Raw genomic sequence first — 12089 nt, 5'->3', positions numbered from 1 at the left:
AGTATGGATTTAAAAACTAATAGGTTGAAAGTGACACACACACACACACACACACACAAAACCAAATGGTGCACAAAAGATTCTCCTTTCCTTCTGAAGGTTTTATGATATATTGTTATCATTAACCAGTCATTTACTATTAAACTTAAATGGTCAGTTGACACAAACAGCTCTGAGATGGTTCTTCTACCAGTTATTAAGACTGAGGTGGGGGTACCTGGGTGGCTCAGTCAGTTAAGCATCTGACTTCGGCTCAGGTCATGATCTCATGGTTCATGAGTCTGAGCCCTGTGCAGGTTCTGTACTGACAGCTCAGAGCCTGGAGCCTAGTTCAGATTCTGTGTCTCCCTCTCTCCCTGCTCCTCCCCCACTTGCACTCTAAAAAATAAACATTTAAAAAACTTTAAAAAAGAGACTGGGATGGCAAGTATTGGAGATTATATTTATTTAGCCTTCTAAGCTTTCTGAGCAGACTTGGTGACCTTGCCAACTCCAGCTGCCTTCTTGTCCACTGCTTTGATGATACCCATAGCAACCGTCTGTCTCATGTCATGAACAGCAAAATGGCTGAAGTCCTCAACACACATAGGCCTACCAGGAGCCATATCAATGATGGCAGCAGCACTAGATTTCAGGAACTTGGGGCCATCTTCAAGCTTTTTTCCAGAACAACAGTCAATCTCCTTCAGCTCAGCAAACTTGCGAGCGATGTGAGGTGTGTGACAATCCAGCATAGAAACATATCTATCACTGATTTGGCCTGGATGGTTTAGGATAATCATCTGAGCCATGAAGCCAGCTGCTTCCCCTGGTGGGTCATTTTTGCTGTCACCAGCCACATTGCCACAATGAACACCTTTGACAGATATGTTCTTGACATCGAAGCCCATGTTGTCCCCAGGAAGAGGCTCACTCAAAGCTTTGTGGGCATTTCAACAGACTTCAGTTGTAACATGGACTGGAGCAAAGGTTGACCACCATGCCTGGTTTAAGAATACCAGTCTCCACTCAGCCCACAGGGACAGAACAAATATCACCAATTTTGTAGACATCCTGGAGGGGCAGACACAAAGGCTTGTCAGCTGGATGAGCTGGTGGCAGAATGCAATCCAGACTTTCAAGCACTGTGGTTCCACTGTCCTTGCCATCTTTATGGGTGACTTTCCATCCCTTGAACCAAGGCATGTTAACACTTGGCTTTAGCATGTTATAACTATTCCAACCAGAAATTGGCATGAATGCTACTGTGTTGGGGTTGTAGCCAATTTTCTTAATGTAGGTGCAGACTTCTTTAATGATTTCCTCATAACTCTTCTGGCTGTAGGGTGGCTCAGTGGAATCCATTTTGTTAACACCAACAATTAGTTGTTTTACATTCACTGCATAAACCAGAAGGGAGGGCTCACAGATCTGCCCATTCTTGGAGATACCTGCTTCAAGTTCACCAACGCCAGCAACAACAATCAGGACAACACAGCCTGAGATGTGCCTGTAGTCATGTTTTTGATAAAGTCTCTGTGTCCCGGGGCATCAATGATGGTCACATAATACTTGCTGGTCTGGAATTTCCAGGGAGATATCAATGGTGATACCACGGTCACGTTCAGCTTTCAGTTTATCCAAGACCCAGGCATTCTTGAAGGAGCGCTTTCCCATCTCAGCGCCTCTTTCACATTTTTTTTTGACGGTTCTTTTGTTGCTACCACCACATGTGTGCATCAGATGACCAGTAGTGGTAGACTTGCATGAGTCTATGTGTCTAATGACAACGATGCTGATTTGAGTCTTTTCCTTTCCCCATTTGTTTTAGGTTTAGAGGTGGTTTTCATGACACCTGTGCTCTGGAAGCAAATCCTTTGGCTGCTGTTAATGTTTTTGTTTTTCATACAAGTATGTGAGTGCACAAGGCATCTTGGTTTCTAACGGTGATTGTTTAGAGACAACTGAATATCTTTCTGTAGAGAAATCTTTAAAACAATTTCAAAACAGAAAAGGAGAGAATGCAACAGATAAAGTTCTGGTAAAAGAGCAGCTACCTCATAAAAAGCTCATGATTTTCGGGCAGAAGAATATTGCTTGTGAGCTCACTGAAAAGTGGATGCAACTGGAGAGACTTCATACATGATATTTTGGAAATCATTTGGAAAATGCAAGATAAAACAAGAGAAAATTAAGTAAATGCTCTCCTTTACATAAAAGGGGATTTGTGGTTTCTAGACTCAATAAGCATAAGTATGAGATCTATTCCACAAACCTATATCATGAATTTTCAGATATGTATGTTGTTATCATTTTGATACGTTACTAAGACATTTTTGTTTAAACTAATGTGATTTATTTTCTTGACAGATTTGTTAGGCTGGTGGATCAAAGAAATGCCACACACAGCTTATATTTTCACTCAAGCAAGGCATTTGGCAAAATCTCTGATTCTCTGAGATCACTGGGGAGTAAGGTCTTAACAATCACTTAGGAAATACCTTTGGAATGTGAATGTGGGACACAGAGAAAGTATCATTGCTAGTAGTATGGGCAGAATGTAAGCAACAGAGAAAATACAGGCAGTGAGCTAGCATCTAAACTTTGAAATCAAACCTGAATATGAACCCAGGTTCAGAAAATGCCTTATCTATTCAATGATCTGTCAATTTGGTGTTGTTTAATCTCTCTCCAGCCCTCAGTTTTTTTCTTATGTCATTTGAGAATTAAAACATTGCCTACCTTAAGGTCATTGGGAAAACTCAGAGGACTGAATGACCAGTAAGTGCTTAGTAAGATGACCAGCATCAAGTATTATGATATTAAAATGAATACACAGAAGATACAATTAATTAGAAGCACTCAGGCAGAGTAACAAAGAGTCTTTATGTCTTTCCACAACAGTAGCAGCAGAGGCAGAAAAAATTTGAATTACCATAATATCATATACTGCAAGGGAGAAAGAAGGATCTTCCCAAGAAGGATGATGAGCACAGGACATTCTCCTTTGGACTAAAGAAAATTGGAATTGAGACACGCTATTGATTATTTACAGAAATCTTTATTTTTTTCTCTAAGACGCTTGTTGTATAACTTCTCAGTTTTCAATATTTAACATTTACTACAAGTACACTTCAAATAAATATTCAATATCTAAGATAAATTCGGAATATGTGTTTCTTATCTCCTAAGAGAGTGTAACATAATTACTAAACAAAAACTCAAAAGGATGAATTGTTTCAAACTAACAAAATAAATATAAAAGTGTGGTGAAATGTTGCCACAACTTTAGGCAGGGTCCTCAACTTCTTGTGACTTTCTTATTGTTGTTTATATGTAGATAAAATTAGGGATAATTATGTGATTTTAAATAATGTAATCAAGATAAAATGATTAGCATGGTCATTGGCTAACAATGAACAACCATGAAAATGAATGCGGTTTTCATTATTATCAGATGAAGAAATTAATAAACACCTAATATTTAGAACAGAGAGGAGTGGTTCATTTTAAAACCCTAAATAGGGGACACCTGGGTGGCTCAGTCGGTTAAGAGTCCGACTTCGGCTCAGGTCATAATCTTACGGTTTGTGAGTCCAAGCCTGGCATTGGGCTCTGTGTTGACAGCTCAGAGCCTGGACCCTGCTTCGGATTCTGTGTCTGCCTTTCTCTCTCTCTGATCCACCCTTCCTTGTGCTCTGTGTCTCTCTGTCTCTCAAAGACGAATAAACGTTAAGAAAATTAAAAAAAAAACACCCTAAATATTGTACTCAATGGCAAGTGCACTGTGATCCAAGAGCATAAAAACACAGTGAAATACATCATGGGATCTCTTATTGTATTAAATAGAAGTACGGTGTTTTCATTAAGAGAAATAATTGTTTCACTTTATACAGTTAAGATATCATCTAGGAAATTTCATTCTGGTAGTAATATTTAAGAAGGACTTGAACAAACAATAGAGATAGTAAAGAAGCTGGAGCACTTAATGACTTGATTTGGAAAAGGGAAACACTGAAAGGGAAAAGTAATGCTTATCTTCTGGTATCTAAAGAGTTCGTACTGGGAATGTGCAATAAATTAGAATTAAGTGGAGAAAGTTGTAGGAATCAGATTTTGAGCAAACATACAGACAAATATCTAGTAGTAGATTTGTCTGACAGCTCAATGATGTTTTAGGGATTGGAATCTTCATTTTTGACCAGCTTTTAGTGATCTTCTTTCATACGAAATAAGGGAAGGTGGTACACAAGATGCTTGCTACCAATTTCCCATTCAGAACCTAAGGCATATATTCTCAGCCAGCCAAGGACTCTTCCTCACTGGAGCACAGGTATCCTTTAATCTATAATCCTGATAGAATCCCTTAAATGGCATTTTAGACAGCGACTGCCAATCACTTAGTATGCCATTTCTGTCTAAATGATCTCTAAGGTTATTTAAATTCTAATACCTCATGATATTAGTGTTTAGACCATATTTTTTCACTTAGAATACAGGTCATTATGTCTGCCATTTACTTATATAAAAATAAAGGGAGTAAAATTTTCAACCAACATTGTAATGTCTTATTCCTAACAATAAATGATTTTGAGATAATTCTCATTTCTCAACAGAACCACCAGATGGTATGTTTTCTAGACAAGTCATATTTATAACAATGTATTTTTACATTTTGCAATACAACATAAAGCCTAATAATAAGATCTGAATTCTGCAAATACTAGACAAATCTGCAAGTATAACATTCTTCTCTCCTAGCGAACATCCTGTGAATTCATAAATATTTACATATTACAAGTTATAATTATGTAGCACTGGGGAAAAGGGAAAATGTAACTGTATATTTATATCTATAAGAATATAAAAGAACATTCATAAATTACAAATGTGCATTGTTCTAAGAAAAGTACCTACTGAGCTTTTGTATCTTAAGGCCAATACATAAGACATGTCTCTCCATCCCCCCCAACAGTGGAACAAAAAATTATAATTGTAAGTTTGAATGACTATTGATTGCTTATTATAGTTTCTATTAATAGTTATAAATGATTATGTATGAGCACATCATTGTAGGTATTTGATAATGTAGAAGGGAAAGTTTGTATTGCTACAGGGATAATCCTCCTTAAGAAACTGACAAGCATTATTATAAAAAATACTGCAAAGTATGTATTTGCTCTAAAACAATTACCTAAAATAGTGCATTTAAATGCTATCTTCTTCTTGCTTTTCATACTAGGCATTCCACCGTAAATTCTATATCACAGATTAATCTGCCCATTAATAAATTTCTGCTAAATAAAAGTGAATTTTTTAGAAATCTGTGATGCATATAACAGATTAGCTTTGAGTTATTCCAAAGCTTTAAAAAATGAAAAGTAATAAATGTTCCCTACACTTTCGCATTATTTTCTACAGAAATAATCATCATTTACATTTGTTTTTTATTTTAGTTTTCATATGCTCCTTTTCCTACCATTTTCACTACAAAATGTTCCAACAATTTAATTATTTCATACCTACATTTTTATGCACATCTCTGCAGGTACATTTATGTATTAGAGTAAATTCAGGTCTTAAATAGTCTCACCTCTGAGGCTGACAGCTCTTATGTGGCAGTGACCTCCAGTCATCTGATCAAATTTTGGGTTACTTACTAGTTATAATCAAATATATTCTCATCTCTTATTTGAACAAGTCATACAGAAATTGAATACAATTTTTATGAACACTAGCAATATGTTCACTTCCCTGATAATTTTGACATTAAAATTCCATCTTAATAATCCCATCCTTCAGGCTTTGCAGACTCTTAAGGTATTAAAGCAAAAATTATCCTAAGCAGTTAGATTATAATGTATTTAAAGATTAGACATTTCATGTTGAATATTAACTGCTCCACTTCCCAGGAAAAGAAAACTATGCTGATTTTCTTCTTCTACAATTTATACATTTCAAAGGCCAGCTATCCAAGTTTCAAATCATATTGCAGGAAAACATACTTAAAATGACTTGAATGTTCCATAGAGTTTCAAAGTATAAGTAACAGCATATTAAGATACATTAGAAATATTTACAGCAATTATTTAATTTTATTTCAAAATAACATACCATAGAGTTATTAAAAATTTAACTATAGCCAATACTTCATAGATAGAATATTACTTAACTAAAGTTGTTAAATTCTCTATTGAAAAAAGTAAATATGCACCTTGTTAGGTATTAGGTAGATATTTATTGAATATGCCCTTTGTAATGTAGAATGAGAGAAATTAAAGACAAATGTGAACTAGCAGATGAGGAAATGACCTATTGTATTGTTTCTTAGGATTAAAGAGATAATGAAATGTCATCTATTACTTTTTTTACTTCTGGAAATTATTAATATGATCAGTTCATAAGGATGAAAGCCTGTCCTAGTTTGAATTTCTCTAAAGAACAAAATTTTGAGCCCATCCATACACTTCAAAAGTGGTAACTTAAACAAAAGTCAACATTTTTTTTTTTTTCTAAATCTTGTCTTGGTTCTTTGGCCAAGGTTCTAGAAGGTATGACAAACATGTTCAGGATGACAAACATTTACTCACATACAACTTAAAGAAAAAAAGGTGCTATGAATGTTTGTGCCTTTCTCACAAATTAATATTCATATATTTAAACCTAATTTCCAACATGATGGTATTTGGAGGTGGGCTTTGGGTGGCCATGAGGATGGAGCCCTCATGAATGAGATTAGTGCCTTTGTATAAGAGACCCCAGAGAGCTCCTTTACCACTTCTACTATGAGTGGACATGGTTAGAAGACGTTATTTATAAACCAAGAAGTGGGTCCTTACCAGATACTGAGTCTATTGGAGCCTTGATCTTGGACAGCCTCCAGAGCATGAGAAATGTATTTCTTTTGTTTTTGGTATTCAGTTATAGCAGCTTGAATGGATGAAGGTAGAAGGCTTGCAAAATAATAAAGAACATGTTTCCAGTAGCCCGTGTTTCCTGCTTCTGTCACTTCTGATCAAAGGAGAGAAATAAGAAGGATAACTTGGATAGAAATATCTACAACATATACCCTTTGGCACAGTATATGCCAATGACTTACATTAGGACCTTGGGTTGCAAGTAACTCGTTCTGTGAGTGTTCCTCAAAACAATCAAACATTTCTATTAAATTTTAACTTTATAAATGAGTGATGTCTTGCAATACGAGTAGTACATGATACCAAACATCACATGATCATGACTGAACCAATGGTTCTCTCTCTCTTATTGTGGGATTGTGGGTAATTCCCTCCCGTGCTCAGATGCTCAGTCTCAGGCTACAGTGTTGGGCAGAAATCGGTGATTTTTCAGAATGTTGGAAGTTTCCCACAACTGGCACTAGTGTATTTTTGTCACTTTAAAGCATCTATGGACAGTCTCTTGCTTTTCTATACAGGAGTAAGCTTAGGAATGCTTTGCTTCATTCTACGTCAGGCTGCCTGAAGATATAGACCCTTTCCTTTACTACCTTATTGCCAGTTACATTAAATATAGTATATGATAGAGTTTATTAATACTGTACCTTAGTCAACATCCATGTGAGCTTATCCAATGGCTCTTAAGCAGAAAAAGGTTGAAAAGAAAGGTGGTAAGAAGAAGGAAATGATTATGGTGGAAGTTAAGAAGGAAATCATCAAGAAGTACAAACAAGGTATGTGAGTGGCCAAATTGCAAGAAGTCTACATTGACCATTTGCACAATGTTAAAGAAGAAATAAGAAACAAGAGGGCTAGATGCAGCTAAAGGAGTCACGAGAATATCAAAGCAATGGCCACATTTCTAGAAGATGTAGAAAAGTTGCTTCTGGTTTGGATAAAGGAGAAGCAAGTAGCAGGTGATACTGTGACTAAGAACTTTATTTGCAAGAAGGCAAAGGCCTTGTACACTGACCTGGTAAGTAAACTGCCAGATATGTCAACAGAAAATGAAGAAGGATTCAAAGAAAGCAGGGATGGTTTGATAACTTTAAGAGGAGAAGTGTTGTGAGGCATGGCAAGGCTGTGAGTTCAGATGCTCAGGCAGCTGATGTATTTGCTACTGAGTTCCAGAAGCTCATGGTGTTTGGGTGTTACCTGCAGGAGCAAGTTTTTAACTGTGATGAGACAGGGAGTTTTGGAAAAAGATGCCAAAGTGGACCTACATTACAGAAGAAGAGAATGCAATGCCTGGTCACAAGCCCATGAAAGACCATCTCACTCTCTTGTTTTGTACTAATGCAAGTGGGGATTTCAAAGTCAAGCCCTTGCTCATGTATCATTCCAAGAATCTATGAACCTTCAGGAAATGCAAGGTGCAGAAGAGTTAAACGTTATGTAGAGGTCCAACAGCAAGACCTGGGCCATTCCTATCTTGTTCATTGAGTGGATCAACAAGGTCTTCTGTCCTTCAGTGAAGAAATAGCTTTTAGAAAAGAATCTGCCACTCAAAGCCTTGCTGGTTATGGATAATGTTCTTGCTCATCCTCTAGGCTTTGAGAATGACTTACTGGAGGAATTCGAGTTCATTAAAGTCAAGTTTCTTCCTCCCAACACCCCCCCCCCCAATCCTCCATCCCATGGATCAGCAGGTCATTTCAAGCTTTAAGAAGCTTTATACCACATTTCAAACTTTAAGAAGCTTTATGCCAAAGTACTATTACAGTGAAAAGTTCGAGGTGACCAAAGGAACAAACCTTACCCTCCTAGTTTTGGAAAAATCATTTCCACATCGTGAACTATCTCAAGATCATTGATAAAGTCTGGGATGTGGTCACCAACAGAGCCCTCAACTCTGCTTGGAGAAAACTGACCTGACTGCATTTTTGGATTTGACTTAGAGGGGTTTGCTCATGAACAAGAGCCACCAGTTGTTGATAGAATTGTGCCCCTGGGGGAGAGCTTGGGGCTGGAGGTGAATTAGGATGGCATTCAAGTGCTGGAAAAGGAACATGGCCAAAAGCTGACCACCCACGGACTGATGGAGCTGTGTTGCGAACAATAGCAAGAGGTTATGGAGGAGATCTCATCTGCAGAGGAGGAGGAGAAAAAGGCAGAGGAATCCCTCACTTCAAATGAGATTGGAGAGATGTGTAAAAGGTGGGAAACACTGCAAAATTTTGTAGAAAATCACCATCCAAATAAGGCTGTAGTGGTGTGGGCAATGAACCTGTTTAACAACAAGGCAATGTCACATTTCCACAAAAATCCTCAAAAGGAGACAAAAGCAAGTGTCATTGGATAGGTTCCTTGTTAAAGTTGCATGAAAAGAAAAAGATTCCATTGAGTCAGTAGATAACAGTGATTCCATTAGTGATAGTGAAAGTCGTCATACACAATAACCCTCCTGCCTTGTCTCCCTCATATCAGCCATGAAGGTTTCCAAAGGTAAGTGCAGGTTAATTTGTTTATTTTTCTTTATATTTTGTATTTTCTTTACTATTTTGTATTATATTACAGTATTGTAGTCATTTGTGTGTGATTATTTTGGATTGAGGAACGAATCATCTGGATTTCCATTATTTCTTATGGGGAAATTTGTTTGATATACAAGTGCTTTGGATTACAAGCATGTTTCTGGAACAAATTGTGCTCGCAAACCAAGGTTTTACTATATCTTATTTTGTACCCATTAGCAAATATCTTCTATTTACCAAGTTCCATTTCTCATCATTCCCCAAAAAAGATAAAGATAATAATTCTTCATTTTTTTACTTATATATGTCTATGCAAGTGCGTGTGACAATTAAATAGCGTAAAATCTCATTTTATATTGAGTTGACTTTATTTCAACTGCTAATTATTTTGTTTTTGTTTCGGCTCTCCTAAAGGTACATTCTAAAGCCAGATTAGTGTGCAGGTTGTTTGTTTGGGAGGCTGTGACAAGAAGTACCTGAATGACAAAGGGAATGAAAGAGCAGGAGGAAAGATGTTTTAGTTCTAGTTTACTGTGTAGCAAACCACTCCAGAATTAGTGGCTTGTATTCATTTATATTTATTTATATATTTTGTTTATTTGTTAATTTTTTTTTTATTTATATCTAACAATTATGTGTGTTGATTGAATGAGATCAGCTCTGGTTTTTCAGTCGGTCTCGCTTGGGACTTCTCAAGGGGCCTCTATCACTAGAGACCTCTGCTGGAGTCTTAGGACAGCATGATATGATTAAGCTGGCTCTCTGTAATCATAGGGTCTCTTATGTTTTATGTGATCGGTCTCTCAACATGATGTTTCCAGTAGTATGTTGCATAGTCACACTTCTTATACGGCATCTCAGGATTTCCAAACGTGCTAAAGAGGAAGCAGACATGTCATTGTGAGAGGTGGGTTTCAAATTGCAAAGTGTCACTTCCATCACTGGATGGAAGAGGAGACTACTCAAGGACATGCATACTCAGAAGGTTGGTTCTTTGGTGGTTTTCTTTGGAGCTTCATAGCTACAAAAAGAAAGTCAGTACATTGGAGGTAAATCAAAAAGTTTACTGTGGGTAACAACAGGATGAGCCCTTCTGGGGGTAACTGGAATACATATAGAACTATCTTAGAATTTCCTCCCTTGAGAGCTGCGGAATATCTACTAATTTTGGAGGGGGACTTTGTTAAAGCAACATTTTTGAGTTGACAGAAGGCACTGGAATACAAGGTCCTACGGGGATAGGGGAATAAATGTATTTTGTACAGCTTACAAGTATAACAAAATTGAACACTCAGACCAAGGAACAAACTTTATCAGTTTTTTTAAAGTCCTTGTGTTTCTTCTCTCCATTCATATTTCCTCCCTACCCCCAATAGAATAGCCACTATGATAAATTTTGTTGTAATCACTTCTTTGCTTCAGAAAAAAAATATTTCTTCAACAAAATTTGTATTCATAAAAATTACACTGCTTAATTTTTATCTATTTTGTAAATTTATATCAATGGAAACATACAATTTCTATCTTTTTGCAACATGTTCATTCATTGTACATTGTTTTTCACATTCATATGTTTATGCTTAAAACTGAGGTTCATTTGTTTTATTTGCTCTGTAGTATTTCATTACATAGATCCATTTTACTGGTGAGCAATGTTTTCACTGAATCCCCCAGAAAATAAGAGAGCATGCCTTCTGTTTCTTTACTGGGAGGTGGGATGTAATCCCATGAAGGCCCCGATGGTGGGGACGCAAGTGAGACAGGAAAGGAGTGTAAGCAGATGAAATGGGGCAATGCTGAGCACTCCAGAACTTTGAAAGAAAAAGGCATCCAAGGTGTCTCTAGACATGTTGAAAGTTGCCTCTGCTCCTCAGAATGATCTGTTCGGAAATGGGATAGTATGAACAAATAATTTATCAGCATCTTCTCGTTACCTTTATTATTGCTCAGAATTTACCTCACAGGGCACTAACTCCATAGCACTTCCAAGTTTGGGTCCCTGTCCTCTACAGAAAGATGCTGAGGACGCCAGATTTCAAACTCCACAGGGCACATACTCATGGACGTCTAGAAGTAGTGAGAGACCCCAGATCCTCCATGGAGTGTGCTGGGTTGAGCTTTGATATGATATATTTATATTACATGAGTAAATGAATGCATGCAACAGTTTTTAATAGATAACTTCAATAAAGTTAGGGGATTTTCAGTGTTTTTGTCACTTGTTAACATTTTATCATAAAGGTATATACAATATTATTGAAGAGTTTCATTCATCTATTGAGAAATCATGTTTTTTCTCATTTAAGATGTTAATATGATGAGTTATATCATTCCACTTATAACTTGAAAGAACTCTGCATTTCTGAGGTAAAAATAATTTGGATATGAATCCAAATTATTGGATATGAGTGGTATGCTTCATATCTTTTTTCAAATTCACATTAGTGAAATTCTCTTGGTGGTCAACTCTTTTATGTCATATACTAATATTACACACATGTTTTAAAAATCTATTTCTCCTAGGTGTGTAATTGGAAACAGCAAGTTTAGCTTTTGTTTTGTATACACAGTTTTGTGTATTCTTTCAACATAAAATGATGCCAAACATCAATTTAATTGCCATTTTATTGTTCTACCAGTCTGTTTTTAATTTTTTTTATTAGTTTTCTTTATTTTTGAG

At 36.5% G+C, this 12089-nt stretch overlaps 1 pseudogene; it reads right to left on the bottom strand.

Moving 5' to 3' along the window:
• Positions 1-425: 425 nt before the first annotated feature.
• On the bottom strand, positions 426-11470 carry LOC125911416 (elongation factor 1-alpha 1-like; annotated as a pseudogene).
• Between the last annotated feature and the right edge of the window lie 619 nt (positions 11471-12089).

This window comes from Panthera uncia (assembly GCF_023721935.1).
Source record: "Panthera uncia isolate 11264 chromosome C1 unlocalized genomic scaffold, Puncia_PCG_1.0 HiC_scaffold_3, whole genome shotgun sequence".
Lineage (NCBI taxonomy): Eukaryota > Metazoa > Chordata > Mammalia > Carnivora > Felidae > Panthera > Panthera uncia.
The sequence above is the reverse complement of the archived record's forward strand: the minus strand, read 5'-3'. Positions and strand labels throughout refer to the sequence as shown.